Source organism: Chrysemys picta, chromosome 6, assembly GCF_011386835.1.
Source record: "Chrysemys picta bellii isolate R12L10 chromosome 6, ASM1138683v2, whole genome shotgun sequence".
In the NCBI taxonomy this organism is placed as follows: Eukaryota; Metazoa; Chordata; order Testudines; family Emydidae; genus Chrysemys; species Chrysemys picta.
In genome coordinates this window covers 1,964,191-1,985,748 of record NC_088796.1, presented here as the reverse complement: position 1 = coordinate 1,985,748, position 21,558 = coordinate 1,964,191, and the positions used below count along the sequence as shown (strand labels likewise).

Here is a 21,558-nt window from a genome sequence, read left to right as displayed (position 1 = left end):
TCTGGTTGGCCTGGGCTCGGTTTGCGGGGTGGTAAATGGATGGCACACAAGCCCTTTGGTTGGAGCCCTGTTCCTTGCAGGAGGAATACACCCAGCTCTGCGGGCTGGGCTCCTTTGTGCTGGCCGGAGAGTGCCTGACGCCTGGGTGGCCCGTTGGTGCCCGGCGGTAGCTGCTCTCTCTTCTCGGCTGGGAAAAGGGGCAATCAGTCCATCCTTTGAATTCTCGAGATGGGCCGTGCGGGGCCGGGACCATTTACTGGAGCTTAACTATGAGCAGGTGTCGCGCCCAGTGCTTCTCTCCCCACACCCCATCACCGAGCCAGGTGCCCCCCAGCCACTGCCGGGGGACGAGTGCTCTAGACAAGAAGGCGGCTCCCCTAATATGTATGCGGTAAAAGGGGATGGAACGGGTGGAGGGATGCTGAGATCTGAGGTCAGCCAGAAGAGCAGGGGATGAGGTAGTGCTGTAGGGTATGAAAGGGAGGAGGATGGACCTATAGGGGGTGCAGTGACATGGGCTCTAGTGGAGTGGTGTGTCTATAGGGGGTGCAGTGGCAGGGGCTCCAGTGGAGTGGTGTGTCTATAGGGGGTGCAGTGGCGGGGTTCCAGTGGAATGTTGTGTCTATAGGGGGTGCGGTGGCAGGGGCTCCAGTGGAATGTTGTCTATAGGGGGTGCGGTGGCAGGGGCTCCAGTGGAATGTTGTGTCTATAGGGGGTGCGGTGGCAGGGGCTCCAGTGGAATGTTGTCTATAGGGGGTGCGGTGGCAGGGGCTCCAGTGGAATGTTGTGTCTATAGGGGGTGCGGTGGCAGGGGTTCCAGTGGAATGTTGTGTCTATAGGGGGAGCGGTGGCAGGGGTTCCAGTGGAATGTTGTGTCTATAGGGGGAGCGGTGGCAGGGGCTCCAGTGGAATGTTGTGTCTATAGGGGGAGCGGTGGCAGGGGCTCCAGTGGAATGTTGTGTCTATAGGGGGTCCAGTGGCAGGGGCTCTAGTGAATGTATCTATAGGGGGTGCAATGGCAGGGGCTCCAGTGGAATGTTGTGTCTATAGGGGGTCCAGTGGCAGGGGCTTTAGTGAATGTGTCTATAGGGGGTGCAATGGCAGGGGCTCCGGTGGAATGTTGTGTCTATAGGGGGTCCAGTGGCAGGGGCTTTAGTGAATGTGTCTATAGGGGTTGCAATGGCAGGGGCTCCAGTGGAATGTTGTGTCTATAGGGGGTCCAGTGACAGGGGCTTTAGTGAATGTGTCTATAGGGGGTGCAGTGGCAGGGGCTCCAGTGGAGTGGTGTGTCTATAGGGGGTGCGGTGGCAGGGGCTCCAGTGGAATGTTGTGTCTATAGGGGGTGCAGTGGCAGGGGTTCCAGTGGAATGTGTCTATAGGGGGTGCAGTGGCAGGGGCTCCAGTGGAGTGGTGTGTCTATAGGGGGTCCAGTGGCAGGGGCTCTAGTGAATGTATCTATAGGGGGTGCAATGGCAGGGGCTCCAGTGGAATGTTGTGTCTATAGGGGGTCCAGTGGCAGGGGCTCTAGTGAATGTGTCTATAGGGGATGCAATGACAGGGGCTCCAGTGGAATGTTGTGTCTATAGGGGGTCCAGTGGCAGGGGCTCTAGTGAATGTGTCTATAGGGGATGCAATGGCAGGGGCTCCAGTGGAATGTTGTGTCTATAGGGGGTCCAGTGGCAGGGGCTCTAGTGAATGTGTCTATAGGGGATGCAATGACAGGGGCTCCAGTGGAATGTTGTGTCTATAGGGGGTCCAGTGGCAGGGGCTCTAGTGAATGTGTCTATAGGGGTTGCAGTGGCAGGGGTTCCAGTGGAATGTTGTGTCTATAGGGGATGCAATGACAGGGGCTCCAGTGGAATGTTGTGTCTATAGGGGGTGCAGTGGCAGGGGCTCTAGTGAATGTGTCTATAGGGGGTGCAGTGGCAGGGGCTCCAGTGGAATGTTGTGTCTATAGGGGGTCCAGTGGCAGGGGCTCTAGTGAATGTGTCTATAGGGGGTGCAGTGGCAGGGGCTCCAGTGGAATGTTGTGTCTATAGGGGGTCCAGTGGCAGGGGCTCTAGTGAATGTGTCTATAGGGGGTCCAGTGGCATGAGGTTGTAGGGGATGTGGAAGTCAGTAGCTTTATGCCCCTAGACACCGGGTGTCGGATGTGCCACAGTACAGGTGAAATGAGTTGTGCAGCCGCACCACACTCACAAACCCACTCCCCAGTTAGCGAGCTGGGCAGAGCTCCAGGGCAGCTCATTTCAGGGATCGCCAAAGGGCGGTTTAGATAAAACACCCTCAGACCTGCAGGGGATCCCAGCTTGGCAGGGCAGGGACGGGGCAGGCTGAGCTCCGAGCTTTGGCAGAGCTGTGGAGGAACTGAGCGTGAGAGCAGCAGAAAGGGCTGCAGGTCAGGAATGAGGGGCCTAAACAGTGCACGTGGGGCTCGGGGCTGGAAGAGGAGGGGGCTGCTGCGCCGGACTGGGGGCTGGAGGAGCAGTGGCGGGGGGGGGGGATTCAGGACTGGAAGTGCAGGGGGCTGCTGCGCCGGACTGGGGGCTGGAGGAGCAGTGGCGGGGGGGGGGGATTCAGGACTGGAAGTGCAGGGGGCTGCTGCGCCGGACTGGGGGCTGGAGGAGCAGTGGCGGGGGGGGGGGGGATTCAGGGCTGGAAGTGCAGGGGGCTGCTGCGCCGGACTGGGGGCTGGAGGAGCAGTGGCGGGGGGGGGGGGATTCAGGACTGGAAGAGGAGGGGGCTGCTGCGCCGGACTGGGGGCTGGAGGAGCAGTGGCGGGGGGGGGATTCAGGGCTGGAAGAGGAGGGGGCTGCTGCGCCGGACTGGGGGCTGGAGGAGCAGTGGCGGGGGGGGGGGATTCAGGACTGGAAGAGGAGGGGGCTGCTGCGCCGGACTGGGGGCTGGAGGAGCAGTGGCGGGGGGGGGGGGGATTCAGGGCTGGAAGAGGAGGGGGCTGGAAGAGCAGTGGCAGAGGTGGGGGAAGGGAATTCAGGGCTGGAAGAGGAGGGGCATTTAAATATTAAATCCCTAGTGTGACTCCCTCCAGCTTGGCTCACTATGTTCATGAAGCGTGTCAGGACTCTCTCTAGCATGAACACGGTTTGGTTGAGGCTGGAATTGTCCTCGGCACAACGTTTTGTGCCGCGGTTTTCTGGAAGGACCATTTTATTTCTGCAAGTCCTTGGTCAGTCTCTGTCTCGTCCCATGTGGTCCTGTCTTTTCAACCTGGGGAGCAAGACAAAGTCAGAGCATCTGTTCAGGACAGCAGAGGGGAGGAACAGGGATTCATGCAAAGGTACATGGGAGAGAATTCGTTCTCCCCAAAGCGTTAGACCCATAAATTAAAATGGCATCAGAGCATTTAACCTCCTGGACTGCGAACATCCTCCTTGGAAAACCTCAACCCCATCCCAGGGAACTCAAAACTCTGTGTGTGTCCCATCCTCTTTCACAATGGGGAGGGGCCATGCTGCGGGATATCACCTGCAGGAGGGAGCTAGAGAGAACCGGCAGGAGGGCACATGCATCTGCCGGGGTCTGCATCAAGGTGCCAGAGGAGAAAACGTGCAGGAGGAGACACAGCATCTGTGTCGGCCTTGAGGAGATGGCAAACCTACTTCAGAGCATGGACACGTCTCCGGAAGCTGGGGACAGTTTGCAGCAGACGTGTGCGATTCTCTGCTTGCCTCTGCATGAAGATGCTGAGGAGATGGAGGCAGATACCTGCAGCCTTCACAGCCCTGGAGAGAGGCTGCACCCTGACACGCAGGCTGGCTGGGCCTTTTTTGTATGTAGTGCTTGGGCTGCACTGTTCGTGAAGCACTGAGAAAGTGGGGGGTAGAAAGCCAACAGTAACCAAGGGGAGAGGGATATTGCTCCTTGGGAGAATTCAGCTTTTCTGCCACGTAGATGCTCAGCTTGGAATGGGGCAGCGCTGGCTGCCGGGTTAGGGGTGAAGCCAGAATCTTATTCTGGGGTTTCTCTTTAATCCTCATCCCAGCTTCTCTCAAGAGAGTCCGGCCGCCCCAACTCTTCCCCTGCTGCCCCTTAGCCCAGGTTGGAGCGTTGGGAAAAGTCAGACAGGAAGTGTTCAGATTGTCGTGCCGAGGGGAGGGGCATGGGGGGGCTCTACTCCCCAGCCCCCACTTCGCATGCACTCGGCTTTCTAGAGAGCAAATGTTACGCCACCTGGTGTAACCCTGCCCCCAGCACGCCCACCTGGTGTAACCCCGCCCCCAGCATGCCCACCTGGTGTAACCCTGCCGCCCTGCCCACCTGGTGTAACCCCGCCCCCAGCACGCCCACCTGGTGTAACCCCAACCTCAGCATGCTCACCTGGTGTAACCCTGCCGCCCTGCCCACCTGGTGTAACCCCGCCCCCAGCATGCTCACCTGGTGTAACCCCACCCTCAGCATGCCCACCTGATGTAACCCTGCCGCCCTGCCCACGTGGTGTAACCCCGCCCCCAGCACGCCCACGTGGTGTAACCCCGCCCCCAGCACGCCCACCTGCCATGACAAGCCCAAGTCTGCATCAGGCACCTCCCAGGCGCTGAGCCCCCCTCCTGCAGGCTTCGCTCATGAACCCGCCGGAAACGTCTGAAGTTCATTAACATGCTCCGGGGAGTTCCCAAACACACCGAACCGCTCCGAGCCGTTCAGCTGGAAGCTGGGTTTCAGGAAAGGCCAGACGCCAGCCCCCCAACTTTACCCTTTGTTCACAAACATTCTGTGCTTGGACCCCTCCCCCGGCGTTAAAGGCTGGGAACGGTCAGTGCAGGGGGCTGGCAGTTGGCTCTGGCAGCCTGTGAGGATCGACCCCGCATGGCCAAAGGATGCTGGGGAAGGGCCAGGCTGTGACTCTCCCAGCTCCGGGGTGGCCGTCAGCCTGGCTGGCCTGCTGCAGGGCGTGCTGGGCAGAGGGTCGCTTTGCGAGGGATGCTGGGGTCTGCATTTCAACTAAAATAAACCCTTTGCGATGCAAAAACGGGTGTAATCAGTTCCCACAAAAGGCAAATTCTGGGCAGCTAAGAGGCCAAAAATGAGCGGGAGAGTGAGGGTAGCTGTGCTTGCCAAACATACTCCAGGGCATATCTGTGCAGCAAGGGGGTGTCTGGCTCCTCTCTCTGGAACGGCAGCTGTCACAAGGCTGGGGTGGTGGCTTTGTCCCCGCCGGTTCTCCCAGCTAATCCCCCCGGCTCGTATGGCTTTGGATGGTGCTAATGCAGTCTTCGCTCTACCCCACCCCCCAGCATTAACCCAGTATGGCCAGCCCCAGGCATTCAAAACATCATGACTGAGGCCCCCCAAAACCATGAGAATTTACAAGATAAGGATTGGGCCTTTTTCCTTTGCCTCGTGGATTCTGTGTCTTTAAGGGACATTCGGCTCATGGTTTCAAGCTTTTTTTCCACAGAAAGGAGGGTAGAAACTTTTGTTATTGGAAGCCAAGATTCCTACATACTCACATGACTCCAGGAGCTGGAGATTTAAGAAAAACACCCAAATTTGTGAGAACTGGCAACAAGCCGCTCTCCGGCGTCCCAGAGCTGGGCCTTTGCCACACGGCCAGCCACTCCAGCATCCCAGAGCTGTGCCTTCCCCGCAGGGACAGCCTTCCTCTGGAGTGTGGGTGTGTTAACGTACACTAAGTATCAGTGTGCAGATCGCTTTGCACAGCAGAGACCGAGACCCTGCCCCAAAGAACTCACCTTCCACTTAGAGCCAGAGCAATGGGAGCAGATGCCGGGCCAGGGTGGAACCTCGGGGAGGACAGTGACTGCGCTAACCACTTGTAGTAAATTGTAGCGTTCAGCCAGATAGTGACTAGCTGGGAATGGAGCGTGGCCAGAGCTACGTAATGGATAGAACAGTAACTGATGCAGGCGGCCAATTTCTGCTGGCAGGTGGGGACAGGCCGCACGTGGTGTAAATAAAGTAACAATAAACTGTAAATCTCTCTCTGAGTCGCAGCCGTGTTAGTCTGTATCCGCAAAAAGAACAGGAGTACTTGTGGCACCTGAGAGACTAACACATTTATCTGAGCATAAGCTTTTGTGGGCTACAGCCCACTTCATCGGATGCATGGAGTGGAACATATAGTAGGAGATATATATACATACAGAACATGAAAAGGTGGGAGTTGCCATACCAACTCTAAGAGGCTAATTAATTGAGATGAGCAATTATCAGCAGGAGAAAAAAAACTTTTGTAGTGATAATCAAGATGGCCCATTTCAGACAGTTGACACGAAGGTGTGAGGATACTTAACATGGGGCAATAGATTCTATTAGTGTAATGACCCAGCCACTCCCAGTCTCTAGTCAAGACCAAGTTAATGGTGTCTAGTTTGCATATTAATTCAAGTTCAGCAGTTTCTCATTGGAGTCTGTTTTTGAAGCTTTTATGTTGCAAAATTGCCACCTTTAAGTCTGTCACTGAGTGGCCAGAGAGGTAGAAGTGTTCTCCTACTGGTTTTGAATGTTACGATTCCAGATGTCAGATTTGTGTCCATTTATTCTTTTGTGTAGAGGCTGTTCGGTTTGACTAATTGAATCTATTTCCCCATGTTAAGTATCCTCACACCTTCGTGTCAACTTCTGAAATGGGCCATCTTGATTATCACTACAAAAGTTTTTTTTTCTCCTGCTGATAATTGCTCATCTTAATTAATTAGCCTCTTAGAGTTGGTTGGGCAACTTCCATCTTTTCATGTACTGTATGTATATATATCTTCTTACTATATGTTCCATGATATGCATCCGAAGAAGTGGGCTGTGGCCCACGAAAGCTTTTGCTCAAATAAATGTGTTAGTCTCTAAGGTGCCACAAGGACTCCTGTTCTTTTTGTAAATCTCTCTGTCTCCATGTATATATAGGGAGAGACATTTACAGTTTACAGCTCTGTGTATTACTCATCTTAGTCTGCAAGCCCCTGGGTGGTGTTTGTGTCTGTGCAGTGCCCAGGCGCCACCGATCCTGACCCAGGCTCTGAATGCTCCTGTACTACACTAGTTCTCCACTCGTAAGGTAACTCCCTTCTCTTCATGTGCCAGTCTATTTATGCCTGTATGTGTAACTTTCACGCCATGCATCTGAAGAAGTGGGTTTTTACCCACGAAAGCTTATGCTCAATAAATCTGTTAGTCTTTACGGTGCCACCGGACTCCTCGTTGTTCTAGTCGTTAATTGTGGCCTCCACCCACAGGGCCAGGGCAGCGTTCTTCTCTGCAGGATGTTCGCTAGGCTTGGACTAGTCTGTTTTAATGACCCCAATGCAGGAGCGTCCAGCTCTTCCCTTGGCCGTATCGTCCTGGTTGGCCTCTGCTCTGCCATCGCCAGCTTGCAATTCTTGTGCGTGTGGAAACGAACGTGCTCCTAGGACCAGTCCCACTGCCCTCTGTGGGGTTACTTGCCTCAATAAGTGCTGCTCAGCAGGGGTAAAGTGGGCGGTCAGGCCCTTCAGAAAAACAGCAGACAGATGTCAACCCCCAGCTTTACGTGGCTCTCTGTCTCTTCAGCAAAACGTTTCCTCTCGCTCTGTTCAGTGCCCCCTTAGCCAGCCCATCACGGCTTTGTCTGCTGCCCGGCACGGAGCGGGAAGGGTTGGAACACACGGCACATGTGCCAGATCTTCGGCTGTTTGAGAATTTGCAGTGACATCGACCTCTTCCCTTTCCAGCTGTCTGCTTGGTTTCACCACCTTCCGTTTTCCCAATTTACCTTTCATAAGACACGTGCTAATTATAATTTATTTCTTCAGCACCCACAAGGAGCTTGTTGCTTATCCCCCTGACCCAAATCATCTCCCGAGGGTCTTGTGCTTTTCCTGCCAGTCCAGCTGTCCGGCAGCCACCAGTCACGCGTCATTATACGTTTGTTGGGGGATAAAAAGGCCACTGCGCTGTGATTGTGTGAGTACTTAGTGTAGCCATGCGCCAGCTCGGTGGTTGGCTTACGTAGTAATTATTGATCTCTGTGGGTTTCTGTTCGATGCCCATAATGGTGGTGTCTGCCTGCCTTATAAAGGTCCTAAAGTGAACTCAGAAAGATCTTACTGTCTGTTCAATATTTGTATGCAGTCAAATGATGTTGTGTCATAGGATGATGACGACACTTTCCATTCCATTGGTATCTCTGGAAGATGTTAAACAGCAGCTACTAAAGTTAAATCAGCCGGCCCAAATAACTTCCATCCAAGAGTTTTAAAAGAGCTGGCCGAGGAATTCACTGGACCATTAATGTTGATTTTCATTATGTCTTGGACACTGGGGAAGATCCAGAAGACTTGAAGAAAGCTAATGTTGTGCCAGGATTTAAAAGGGGAAATGGGATGATTTAGGTAATTATAGGACTGCTTGGCTCACATTAATCCCTCACAAGATAAGGGAGTAGCTGATATGGGACTTGATTAATAAAGAATTAAAGGAACTATAATTAATGCCAACCAACAGGGGTTTATAGAACATAAATCCTGTCAAACAAACTTGATATCTTTTTTTGACGAGATTACAAGTTTAGTTGATAAAGATGATAATATTGATGTACGATACTTAGACTTAGAGGTAAACAGTGAGGTGGCAAAATTTGCAGATGATACAAAACTACTCAAGATAGTTAAGTCCAAAGCAGACTGCGAAGAGCTACAAAAGGATCTCACAAACCTGGGTGACTGGGCAACAAAATGGCAGATGAAATTTAATGTTGATAAATGCAAAGTAATGCATTACTAAATTAAATTAGCTGTTACCACTCAAGAAAGATCTTGGAGTCATTGTGGATAGTTCTCTGAAAACATCCACTCAATGTACAGTGGTAATCAAAAAAGCGACCAGAATGTTGGGAATCATCAAGAAAGGGATAGATATTGCCTCTATATAAATCCAGGTACACCCACACCTTGAATACTGTGTGCAGATGTGGTTGCCCCATCTCAAAAAAGATATATTGGAACTGGAAAAGGTTCAGAACAGGGCAACAAAAATGATTAGGGGTATAGAACGGCTTCCATATGAGGAGAGATTAATAAGACTGGGACTTTTCAGCTTGGAAAAGAGGTGACTAAGGGCGGATATGATAGAGGTCTATAAAATCGTGAGTGGTATAGAGAAAGTAAATAAGGAAGTGTTATTTACTCCTTCTCATAACACAAGGACAAGGGGCCACCAAATGAAATGAACAGGGAACAGGTTTAAAACAAACACGAAGTATTTTTTCATGCAATGCACTGTCAACCTCTGGAACTCCTTGCCAGAGGGTGTTGTGAAGGCCAATACTATAACAGGGTTCACAAGGGAGCTAGATAGATTCATGGTTCAACATTGGTGAGGCCTCATCTGGAGTACTGTGTCCAGTTCTGGGCCCCACACTACAAGAAGGATGTGGAAAAATTGGAAAGAGTCCAGCGGAGGGCAACAAAAATGATTAGGGGTCTGGAGCACATGACTTATGAGGAGAGGCTGAGGGAACTGGGATTGTTTAGTCTGCAGAAGAGAAGAATGAGGGGGGATTTGATAGCTGCTTTCAACTACCTGAAAGAGGATGGATCTAGACTGTTCTCAGTGGTACCAGATGATAGAACAAGGTGTAATGGTCTCAAGTTGCAGTGGGGGAGGTTTAGATTGGATATTAGGAAAAACCTTTTCACTAGGAGGGTGGTGAAGCACTTGAATGGGTTACCTAGGGAGGTGGTGGAATCTCCTTCCTTAGAGGTTTTTAAGGTCAGGCTTGACTAAGCCCTGGCTGGGATGATTTAGTTGGGGATTGGTCCTGCTTTGAGCAGGGGGTTGGACTAGATGACCTCCTGAGGTCCCTTCCAACCCTGATATTCTATGATTCTGTGATTCTATGGAGGATAGGTCCATCAGTGGCTTTAGCCAGGATGGACAGGGATGGTGTCCCTAGCCTCTGTTTGCCAGAAACTGGGAATGGGCGACAGGGGATGGATCACTTGATGATTCCCTGTTCTGTTCATTCCCTCTGGGGCACCTGGCATTGGCCACTGTCAGATGACAGGATACTGGGCTTGATGGACCTTTGGTCTGACCCAGTCTGGCCGTTCTTATGTTCTTATGACTTCTGTAAATGTGTTTGATTTGGTACTGCAGGACATTTTGATTAAAAACCTAGAACAATACAAAATTAACGTGGCACACATTAATTGGATGAAAAACTGGCTAACTGTTAGGTCTCAAAATGTATCTGTAAATGGGGAATCATCATGGAGTGGTTGTTTTTCTAGTGGGGGTCCTGCAAGGATCAGTTCTTGGCCCTAAAGTAGCATTTTTATGAATGTCCTGAAAGAAAACATAAAATCGTCACGGATCAAGTTTGCAGATGACACAGAAATTGGGGGAGTGGGAAATAATGAAGAGGACAGAGCAAGATGGATCATTTGGTAAACTGGGTGCAAGCAAACAATATGCATTTGAATATGGCTAAATGTAAATGTATACATACAGGAACTAGGCAAGTAGGACATGTTTATAGGCTGGGGGACTCTATGCTGGGAGCAGGGACAAGATGTGGGGGTTTGGTGAATAACCAGCGGAACATGAACTCCCGGTGCGACGCGCTGTGATCCTGGGATGGGGGAATCTCGAGTAGCAGCAGGGAGGTGATTTCACCTCTTTATGTGGCACTGGTGAGACTGCTGCTGGGATCCTGTGTCCAATTCCAGAAGGGTGGTGATCAATTGCAGAGGGTTCAGAGAAGAGCCATGAGAATGATTAAACAGTTGGAAATCTGCCTTGTAGTGATAGATTGAGCTTCATGAGTCCCTTATCTTAACAAGGAGAAGGTTAAGGGGTGACTTGATCACAATCTATAAGAGCCTACGTGGGGAACAAATATTTCATGCTGGGCTCTTTAATCTAGCAGAGACAAGCTGAACACGATCCCAGTGGCTGGAAGTTGAAGCGAGACACACTCAGACTGGAGATAAGTGTACATTGTTAACAGTGACGGTCATTAACCACTGGAACAATTTACCCAGGTTTGTGGTGGATTCTCCATTGCTGGCAATGTTTAGATCAAGCCTGGGTTGTTTTTTTAAAAGCTCTGCTCCAGGAGTTATTTTGGGAAGGTCTCTGGCCTGTGCTATGCGGGAGCTCAGACCCGATGATCACCACGGTCCCTTCTGGCCTTGGAATCTATTAAAACCCCCAGTCTGAATTGCTTTGAAAGGGCTCTGTGCTTCCTCCATTTCTCAGGCTTCTCTTCTGCGGACCCAGGCCCTCTGCAGCAACCTGGGAGCTCACTGCCTCCTGGGTTACACGTTTTAAATCCCCAGGACTCGTTCTCTTGGCCACTGATTGGGTTGAGAGAGCTAACAGCAGCATTGCACAGGTCCCTGCGAGGAGCAGAGCTGTTTAATACATTTATCGATGACCTGGAAAAGGGAGGGGGCAGTGAGGTGCCAGAATTTGCAGTTATTTTGGCAGCGAGAACGTCGGAGGGACCTACCCAAGCTAAGTGTGGGCAGTGTGACAGCAGACGACATTCAAAGCAGCACATTGGAGGGTTCTAAATTACACGTATCGATTCAGGAAAGAGACCCGGGCGTCATCGCAGACAGCGCAGTGGAGACCTGGTTCAAGGCGCAGCTGCAGTCAGAAAAGCAAACCAGATGTTAGGCGGCATCAGGCCAGGGATGGAGAACGATATTGAAACTCTTCCAGTGCCATTATGGTAATCAAAGCGCTCTCCTGGGCTGTGTGTGCAGGACGGGTCACCCCTCAGTGCACATCGTAGGAAGGGAATTGCGGAATTAGAGGAAGCTCAAACACGGGCTATGAGAATGATCAGGGGCCTGGGGAAAACTCTCATTGGAAGAAAGAATGAAAAGATTGTTTACTTTAGAGTGGAGACGAGAGGACATGAGACAAATGTTCCACATACAGACTAGGCTAGAGAAAGGAGATCTCATAGCATTAGAACAAGGGGACAGTCCATTAAATTAAAGGTGACAAATTTAGAAGTGCTGAAATACTGTTTCACACATTGTGTATTTAACATGTGGAACTCACTGCCACAGGATGTCAGAGAGGCCAAGAATGTAGCAAGAGTCAAAGGAGGATTTGACATTTATGTGGCTAACAAGAGCTGTTAGTGCTTGTAGAAGGATTCTAAAACCTACACCAAGCTCCACCTGCTAGGGGTTCGGAGGCACCCTCAGGGGTCACATTATCCCATCACTGTCTTCATGGAGGACAGGTCCATCAATGGCTATTAGCCAGGACGGGAAGGAATGGTGTCCCTAGCCTCTGTTTGCCAGAAGCTGGGAATGGGCGACAGGGGATGGATCACTTGACGATTCCCTGTTCTGTTCATTCCCTCTGGGGCACCTGGCATTGGCCACTGTTGGCAGACAGGATACTGGGCTAGATGGACCTTTGGTCTGACCCAGTCTGGCCGTTCTTATGTTCTTGCATCTTCCTCTGAAGCATCAGGTGCTGGCCCCTGTCGGAGACCAGATACACGTCTAGATGGTCTGTGCCCGCCTGACCGTTCCCATGCAGCAGCTTCAGGGAGCCAGGAGCTCACAGCACGGATGCCTTTTCCATAGGCTGGGCTGGGAGCCTGTGTATGGACCACGCTTCCTCCCAGGTGTCTGTAGAAAGATTAAAACTGGAGCTGGCGTGATTCTCATCTGCTCAGTGTGACCTCAGGGCCTCGGTGCTCTAACCTGCTACTCAGATCATCCTTCTGATTCCCACGCCGCTCGGTCTCAGGGCCTCGCCTTCCTCCCCAACCAGAAAAGCCTTCCTGAGCGGCAGCCCCTGGTCGGTGTGGGGTTCTCGGATTGAGTAATCAAGACCCCATTAGCCAGCAGACGTCCAGTCATTCCGAGCCATAGTAGGGTGTGAGGAGCCATCTTCTGGGATGTGTCCGGATAGAAACAGCTCAGCCGGAGCCCTTCTGTAGGAGAGTTCCCTCACACGGGCGTGATTTGGGCCTGTCAGTGAGCTCTGTCTTGTGACGAATTGCTGCTCTCGGGGCAATCGGAGGGAGAGCAGGTGGGTTTGTTAGCGGGGGCCCGTCCCCGTAGCAAGCATTTTCTGAAGGCTCTAGGTGGCCTTTTATTTGGGCTGTGATGCATTCTAATGCCATTATGGATATCATTGCTGTGGCCTCACCTGGATGCAGCCTGCAGTTCGGGTCACATCCCCGCCTCCCCCTCCCCCGAAAGGGGAGAGCAGCATTCAAGGGGGATCAGAGACTGGCAGCGGGAGCCATCAGGGGCCTGGAAGAACTCGGTTAAGAGGAGAGATTGACGAGATTGGAGGAGAGGAACGAGCGTCAAGGTGATGTCCTCCCTGTCCCGTAACGCCAGAACAAAGGGACAATCAATGACATTAAGAAGTGACACATTCAAAACTCATAAAAGGAAATATTTTCACACAATGTGTGATTAGCCAGTGGAACTCACTGCCACAAGATGATGTTGAGGCCCAAAACCTGGCAAGGTTCAACAAGGGATTGGGCATGTATATGGATGTCACGGACTCACAGATCGTGCCCACTCTTGACCCCGTGCGGTCCGGGGGGGGGTACCCCTTTCAGTGAGACAGCCCTTCTCAGGGGTCCACTCTCTCTCGGGGTCAGGCCCCACCACCTCCTGGAGCCGCACCTCTCTGAGCCTTAGCACGTCTGTCTCTGCCATGGGTCCCCTCAGGGAATCCCCTCGCTCTGGACCCCCGGGGCCTCCACCCTCAAAGGCAACCCCTTTGTTCTCGAGACCGGAGCGACTCTCAGCCAGCATAAAACAGGAGGGTTTATTGAGAGTTGAACACGGCACAGGAAACTCTCAGGGCCTCAGGCCTGGCCTCCCTCAGCCCAGCACATCCCAGTCTCTCTGCATCCAGGTGGGCTCTGCCTGCTCCCCCTCTCCAGCCCAGAGTCCCCCTGCTTCCCAGCTGGGCATCTGAGCTCCCCGGCCCCAGGCCCCACCTCTGTCCATTGTCTTCTCTCCAGGGAAACAGGGTCGTAAACCGGGGCCTCCTCTCCTCGCTTCTGTCCTCTGGCTGGAACCGGCTGGTTAGGTCACTGGGTCCTCACTCTGCAGCCCATTGTCCGCCCACCGCCCAGTCTAGCCCTTGCCATCTTGTGCATGCGACTCCTGAGCTGGGCCTCCGGGTCATCAGGTCACCAATCACTGAGGTATCCGTCCTCCAGGCCATCGGCTGGGGTCCCAAGTTCCCCCTCCGGTCCTCTGCAACAACTCCCTCTCCCCTCACCTCGTTAAACCAGTAACGCCCAGGGAAACTGAGTTCCACCCCACTGCCTGCAAACCATTGGAAAAATAAGGAAACACAAGAAAATCCCCCACTTCGTCACATTGGACAACACTAGCCAGTTATAATAGTTCATGCGAACAAATTTTAGAAGAGATCTGAACCATCTGCTTCAAAGCGTAAGGCAATTTCTATCGCCTGGGGCTAAAAGGAGGCTCCAGTGCGGGTCAGATTATCCCTCATCTGCCTATTGGGAGCAGTCTTGAACCTTCCGCACAGCACGTGGCACTGGCCATGCTGGGTACAGATCAGGGGACTAGCTGGACCATGGCTCTGATCCAGTCTGTCAGGTCCTGCACCTGAAACCAAAGTTTTGCCCTGTGGTCGCTCCATTGAGGCTAAATATGTTAGCGTCTTTGTTCCTTCCTGCTCCTTGCCCCGCTTCCGAGCCAATGGCAACCATCGCCCTAGATTTCCTCTCTTGTAAAATGGCTTTGCCCGGGGACGGCTTAGAGACAGCGGCCATCTCCTGAAAGGAACCGCCAGGCTAAAGCCGTTCTCAGCCCAGTCCTGGACTTCCTTCCCACGGCGGAGCTTCCTGTTACATCAGTCCAGAAATCGCCCAGTCCAGCCCTTGCCATCTCGTGCGTGTGGCCAGCAGCGGGCCTGGCCCCCCGCCATGTGCTCAGAGGACAGCGAACCCTCCATCCAGACTGCGTACCAGTGGCCTGAAAAGAAGTGTCCAGGCCTCATCACAGCCAGGGGAACAAAACCCCGTCTCCCCCAGCAGCCATCACAGGCCACGGCCAGCTCCGGGACCGAGAGCAAAAGGGCTTCAGCAGAAGAACTGTGTCAGGCCCTTGTATCGCCTGCAGAGGCTGTCGTCAGTGGCCGTTGCTGAGCGCTCTTGCTTTCTACAGGCCCTTCCTTCCCTAGCGGGGGGTCTCCTGGGCATGGGGGCAGATGGCTGAAGGGTTTGCTGCAGAATCCTGCTGTGCAGCTCCAGAAAGCCTGGCTGCCCGCCCTTCGAAGGGTTAACGCATTTTGCAGCCTTGGCAGGAATCCTGTGGATGTGGCGGGCGAGTGAGGCAGTGGAAAGGGGAACGTCTAATGAAGAGCGCTGGCTGCTGGGATGTTTTCCATCGGGCTGGGGCTCTGGGCTCTCGCTCTGGTTGTGTTCAGTAAGCGTCATGCAGAATTGCATCATCCTTAACAAAGAAAACTCAGCAGCCTCGCGCTTAATGTCTCCCTGGCCGAGCGTCCGCTGTGCATTGCTCCTGCCAGCTCCTCTCCCCACCCACAGGGGCACAGCCACCTCGCCCCAGGCAGGCTGAAAATTACCGCCCTGGCGTTAACAGATCAATCTGGCCTTACTGTAGGCATCAATCCCACTGTCCCAGCCACGTTCCAGCCTGGGCAATCCGCTGGGGTGGGGGTATTTCTCCTCTTTCAAGGGTTTCAGCCTCTCTAAAGTCCTTCTCCGTTTTCAGAGGGGTACAATATTGATCTTCGCTTCCTGACCCGAGCGTGCAGAGAGTTGCTGTGTGCTGTCAAGCGGCTACTGTCTCCCACCCCAGATGCAGCTGCCTTTCGGTGGGTGATTCCTGTGGATGTGTAGCTTGCAGAGGGCTGGGGATGAACGACACCAGAGGAATGGTTGGCTGACGATTGAACACTCCTCAGCGTGTTCCTGATCCTGCTGGCTGCCGTGGCCCCGGCGCTACCTCCTAGAGGAAGGCTGCAGCCAGGAACAGATGCTTGGGCCCTTTGAGGTTTAGCTTGACCCTCCTTCCCAGCTTTGTCACCAGTTCCCCTCGACCAGTTCGTGGGTATCAAGGCGATAGGAGCCCAAGAGATGCCTGAGCCCTCTGTCCCCTTCTTCAGGTGACAGCGCTCTGTCTCTTCCTCTCGGCCTGGACGGGCCGCGTCTCAGCTTCCCAGGGCCTGGCTGGGATTGGGATGGGGACAGGGCAGGTGGCCTGAAACGTAACTGGGAAGACTGAGCCGGTGGGGGAAGAAACAGGAGGCGTTCAGATGCCACAGTGATCGGTACTGAGGAGAGTTAGAGCGACCAGCTCCTGGATCGAAAGGTCCATGAGAAGCCCTCAGTTCTGGAATTCACTCCTCGGTGCCTGCTGGTCTCCGGGCCCCTCGCCTGGCTCAGGCTTCGGCCTGGGTCTGAGGGGGCAGTCGTGGGCAAGTCTTCACAAGGACAGCGGGTCCAAGCTGGCCTGCCGTTCCTCGCTGGCCGCAGCTGTACTGTCCTAGGCAGGTCTCCCCCACTCAGCAGGGGCCAGGCAGGCGGGGGCTGGGAAATCCAGGGGCTGGCAGCAGTGCTGTGAATGAGTTGCTGGCCACACGCTCCCTCCGAGTCAGTGCGCGGTGGGGCAGCTCTCTGCTGAGGTAGGACACTGACGTCTTGCCCGTTTTGAGGTGTTTCAAGCTCCCCTGGCAAAGAGGTGTTCGTCTGGGTATAAACTCTGCTGAGCACTTCCATTTGTGTGGAGGCTCCTTCCTGGCTCCCTCCCCCACCCTGTTCGTTAGTGTGATTGTGTGTCGTTACACAGCTGCTGTGCTCTCCCCATCCGGGAGGTGATGCCCGCTTGTGAGCGCTGGGGGCGCCTGCGGGCAGCAGGGTGCCACGGAAATGTCGCTCTGCCTGCTGTGCTACGAGGGTACTTGTGAGAGAAAGTGATGGTCGGTGCTGGCCTCTGGTTTCAGCCGTGATTTCCAGGTGGCATTAGCAGTTAGACAGCCGGTCTCATTCCCCTCCGGGCGGGTTTGCAGAGGTTTGGGAGCGTGCGTCGGGGGCGGGGTGGGCCGGCGGAGGGCACGAGGAGTGGATTGTAATCGAGGGCCCCGCAGCCAGAGCACGAGTCACAACCTACCTGTGCTTGTTGCAGAGCTCTGCCCGCATGCCAGATGGTGAGTCGTGGGCACAAGAAGGTAGAGCTGTAGAAGGCCGGTTAGATCACCCCGCCCAGCACCCGCCCAGCACCCATGGGAGCTCCTATTGTACGGCCACTGGCATGTTGTCCTATCTAACTGGAAATGCCAAAGCCAGGGGCGTCTCCCTTTCCCTTAGAGGCTTTGTTTTAGGCCCTGATTCTGGTCGTCTCATGCTGGGAAGAACTTCCTGATACACACTTACCTTCTCCCTCCCAGTGCCCCTCCCAGCTCCATGACTTACTGCCCCCAAGTCATTCCTTGTGTGTCACACCCCTCAGATACGTAACACATAACATGTCCCCACCGACCCCGTAGCCATTGCTTAGCCAAGCCAGGCACTCAGCTCCCTTACCCGTCCCTCCGCCCGGCCCCCGGGCCCTTACCCATCCCCCCAGTCCCTCCGCCCGGCCCTTACCCGTCCCCCCCAGTCCCTCCGCCCGGCCCTCCGGCCCTTACCCGTCCCCCCGACTCCCTCCGCCCAGCCCTTACCCGTCCCCCCAGTCCCTCTCTCCAGATCCCTGGACATTTCTGCCACTCTTCTCTGAGCTCCCCCCCAGTTTGTCCATTCTCCTGGGAAGGGTTTTGAAACCAGGCAGTGGGTCCTAGCCGCCCTCGGAGGGGCAGCCTGCTGCAGGGGCTGGCTGTGCTGGGAGGGGTCCTGGAAACTGGCACCTGCGACCTGGAGCAGCAAACTGGGCCTTGCGCTCTTCCTCCGCCTGCCAGCCAGTCTGGGCGGCTGCTGCTTCCAGCTCTGGGCAGACTCGGAGCGACTCTCGGAGCTGCGCTGTCTCCCTGCCCTGCGTGTTGCTGAGGGAGCTGGTATCCGTGCCGGGGAAGCTCTGTCTGTCTCCGCGGTTTCTGGGTTTACGGAGACATGTCCTGAGTGACCCTGAGGGGAGGTGGAGCCGTGTGTCCACGCTGAGCAAGCCAGGCCCCAGCCACACGTGTCGGCCGTGTTTCTCCCGTGCTCGTTCCTAGGAGGCATGTGGGTTATACTGGCACAGGGAAGTGACAGCTCAGTAGGGGACAGGAGAACACACACACACACACACACACACACACACACACACACACACACACACACACACACACACACACACACACACACACACACACACACACACACACACACACACACACACACACACCCCTCTTAATAGTTCCCAGTCTGCCGTAGCTCCAGTCACTCTAATGGCCAGTTACATTGCGCACGAGTGAGGACCTGGGTTCTGTCAATCGCAGTCCGATGCTCCGAGGCTTTGCAGGACTGAACCCAGAGTTTCCTGGCAAAACACCCCAGCTTTATAGTTGTAAATTCCCATGGAGTCCATGCATTTTGCAATGTCATCCTGTGATCGTTAGTCCTTAAGTGGGGTTAATCTCAGGGTTTTCTGCTGTTATCATTTGATGGTTATTGTCGGGCCTCCCATCGTTCTCTCCCACACGTTGTCTCGCCGTGGGGGTGCCTGCCCCACCTCTGAGGTCTTCGATGCTGCTCACATGGTTAGTGTGGGATACAATGGGTGTTTTCTGATTGTCTCCTGGTCTTTCTAAGTCTCTCACTTCGTCTTGACCATCTGGACATTTGTGATGGCTTTTCACTTATTTCACTATGCACACACACCGAACCCACACATTCCTCACTCACACCAAACAGTTGTACAGAGACTTTCAGACAGGATAACGTTTTGGAAAGGATTATATGGTTACTGAAGGGGTTACAAAAGAACCTTACACAACTTAGTTTGCAATGCAGACAAGAAGCAAGACCTTATAGCAAATACTGTAATGAAACCTTCTCCTAAAACCAAAGGTGACCATAACCAGCCATAAGGACTATTCTGGTCTATTCCTGCCTTGAAATCAAAGAGGGTGGCTGGCAGGGCATACTAAATCATAATTATAAAATATATCAATACATGCTACATTTTAAATCAAAACATTAAAATAGGATTTTCCTACTACGGGGTGCAGGCTAGTGTTTGTGAGGTGGGGGGGCATGGGCCAGTGCTCGGGGGGAGGGGGTGCAGGCTAGTGTTTGTGAGGTGGGGGGGCATGGGCCAGTGCTCAGTGGGAGGGGTGCAGGCTAGTGTTTGTGAGGTGGGGGACAGGCTAGTGTTTGTGAGGTGGGGGGGCATGGGCCAGTGCTCGGGGGGAGGGGGTGCAGGCTAGTGTTTGTGAGGTGGGGGGGGCATGGGCCAGTGCTGGGGGGGAGGGGGTGCAGGCTAGTGTTTGTGAGGTGGGGGGGGCATGGGCCAGTGCTCGGGGGGAGGGGGTGCAGGCTAGTGTTTGTGAGGTGGGGGGGGCATGGGCCAGTGCTCGGGGGGAGGGGGTGCAGGCTAGTGTTTGTGAGGTGGGGGGGGCATGGGCCAGTGCTCGGGGGGAGGGGGTGCAGGCTAGTGTTTGTGAGGTGGGGGGGGGGGGCATGGGCCAGTGCTCAGGGGGAGGGGTGCAGGCTAGTGTTTGTGAGGTGGGGGGGGCATGGGCCAGTGCTCGGGGGGAGGGGGTGCAGGCTAGTGTTTGTGAGGTGGGGGGGCATGGGCCAGTGCTCAGTGGGAGGGGTGCAGGCTAGTGTTTGTGAGGTGGGGGACAGGCTAGTGTTTGTGAGGTGGGGGGGGCATGGGCCAGTGCTCGGGGGAGGGGGTGCAGGCTAGTGTTTGTGAGGTGGGGGGGGGGCATGGGCCAGTGCTCAGGGGGAGGGGTGCAGGCTAGTGTTTGTGAGGTGGGGGGGGGGCATGGGCCAGTGCTCAGGGGGAGGGGGTGCAGGCTAGTGTTTGTGAGGTGGGGGGGGCATGGGCCAGTGCTCGGGGGGAGGGGGTGCAGGCTAGTGTTTGTGAGGTGGGGGGGGCATGGGCCAGTGCTCGGGGGGAGGGGGTGCAGGCTAGTGTTTGTGAGGTGGGGGGGGCATGGGCCAGTGCTCGGGGGGAGGGGGTGCAGGCTAGTGTTTGTGAGGTGGGGGGGGCATGGGCCAGTGCTCGGGGGGAGGGGGTGCAGGCTAGTGTTTGTGAGGTGGGGGGGGCATGGGCCAGTGCTCGGGGGGAGGGGGTGCAGGCTAGTGTTTGTGAGGTGGGGGGGGCATGGGCCAGTGCTCGGGGGGAGGGGGTGCAGGCTAGTGTTTGTGAGGTGGGGGGGCATGGGCCAGCATTCGGGGAGGTGGGGGGAAGGGCATGGACCAGCCCGCCCTCCACTATTGAAACCCGGGGTGGTGCAGAACAGCCACAGGTCCATGGGGAAGGGCACGTGGCTCTGTGCTCTAATGCCCGGTCTCTGTTGCCTGAGTGACAGGGCAGGTGGCCACTGAGGGGCGCTGGGGAGGCTGTTCCCACCTGGATTAAAGAGATTCGTTCCTCTGCTGGCGCCCATGGGAGGGGCTTGCTGTGTGCAGGGTGGCAGAGCAGCCGGGAGCTGCCACGTGCCTGGGGCATGGGCAAGGGGAGCCCTGGCATCAGTCGCCCTGCCAGAGCGGTGCATGCACAGCTGGAGATGTGACCTGCTGCAGCCCGGCTTCGTTAACCCTTAGCTGGCCCCCCAGGAGCTGCGTGTCCCCGGCTGTGTCCCCAGGAAAGGGGAGTTTGACTCACGCCGGTAAAACGAACCACTGACTCAGTGAAAAGTGCCAGTGTGCATTGGGGTGGCCTGTGAGGCCTTCTCCACTCGGTTCCCACGAACTCGGCTTGACTCCGAAGGCGTCCCTGAGCTTTACTGGCAGGCAATGGGACCAAACTTGGGATGAGCCGGGCCAGGGAACAGGGCCCCTCCCCTGACCGCACTCCTGAGTCAGCTCTCGCACACCGTGACCGGGACGCTGCCGGTTCATGTGTGTGTGTCTGACTCGTCTGCTCCGTTTGTGGTCAGCCCCTGTCCAGCTCGTGAGCGGTTCACGTGCTGCACGACACACTAAGCCACAGCTGCAAGCGCTCACACACGGCTCCCAGCCCGCTCTCTGTTCCGCCAGCTCCAGCTGTGACATGTGGACAAGGGGCCTGCAAGTCCCAGCTCAGTGTTTCCTGGCCTTGCTCAATGCCTGCCTGCCTGGGAATTTATACTTCCCTCCTCCGCACGGGGCCGGCGGCCCTTCCACACACACACACACATCCCACCACACTCAGCGGCCACGTTTCTCCCCAGCTGCAGGAGTGAGGGGAGCGCCCTGCTCGGGGACAGGGCTGGATGGCACCGCGCTGAGTGGCTGAGGAGGGGAGTGCTGCAGGGCTGGCGACGCTGCCGGCTGAGCAGGGGCACGCAGGAGCTCCTGCCTGTCTCTGGGGAAGCTGGTGGTTGGCTTCCGGCAGGAGCTGTCCATGCCTGCAGGTGACTCGCTGGCAGGAGGGACGCAGCCCCCAGGAGCCCCTCGTTCCAGTGTCCGGGAGG

The 21,558-nt window shown here is 55.1% G+C and overlaps 1 protein-coding gene across 12 annotated transcripts in view; it reads left to right on the top strand.

The window, feature by feature from the left end:
* RUSC2 (RUN and SH3 domain containing 2) overlaps positions 1 to 21,558 on the top strand; it is a 68,442-nt gene that overhangs the window by 25,008 nt on the left and 21,876 nt on the right. The window lies entirely within an intron of this gene.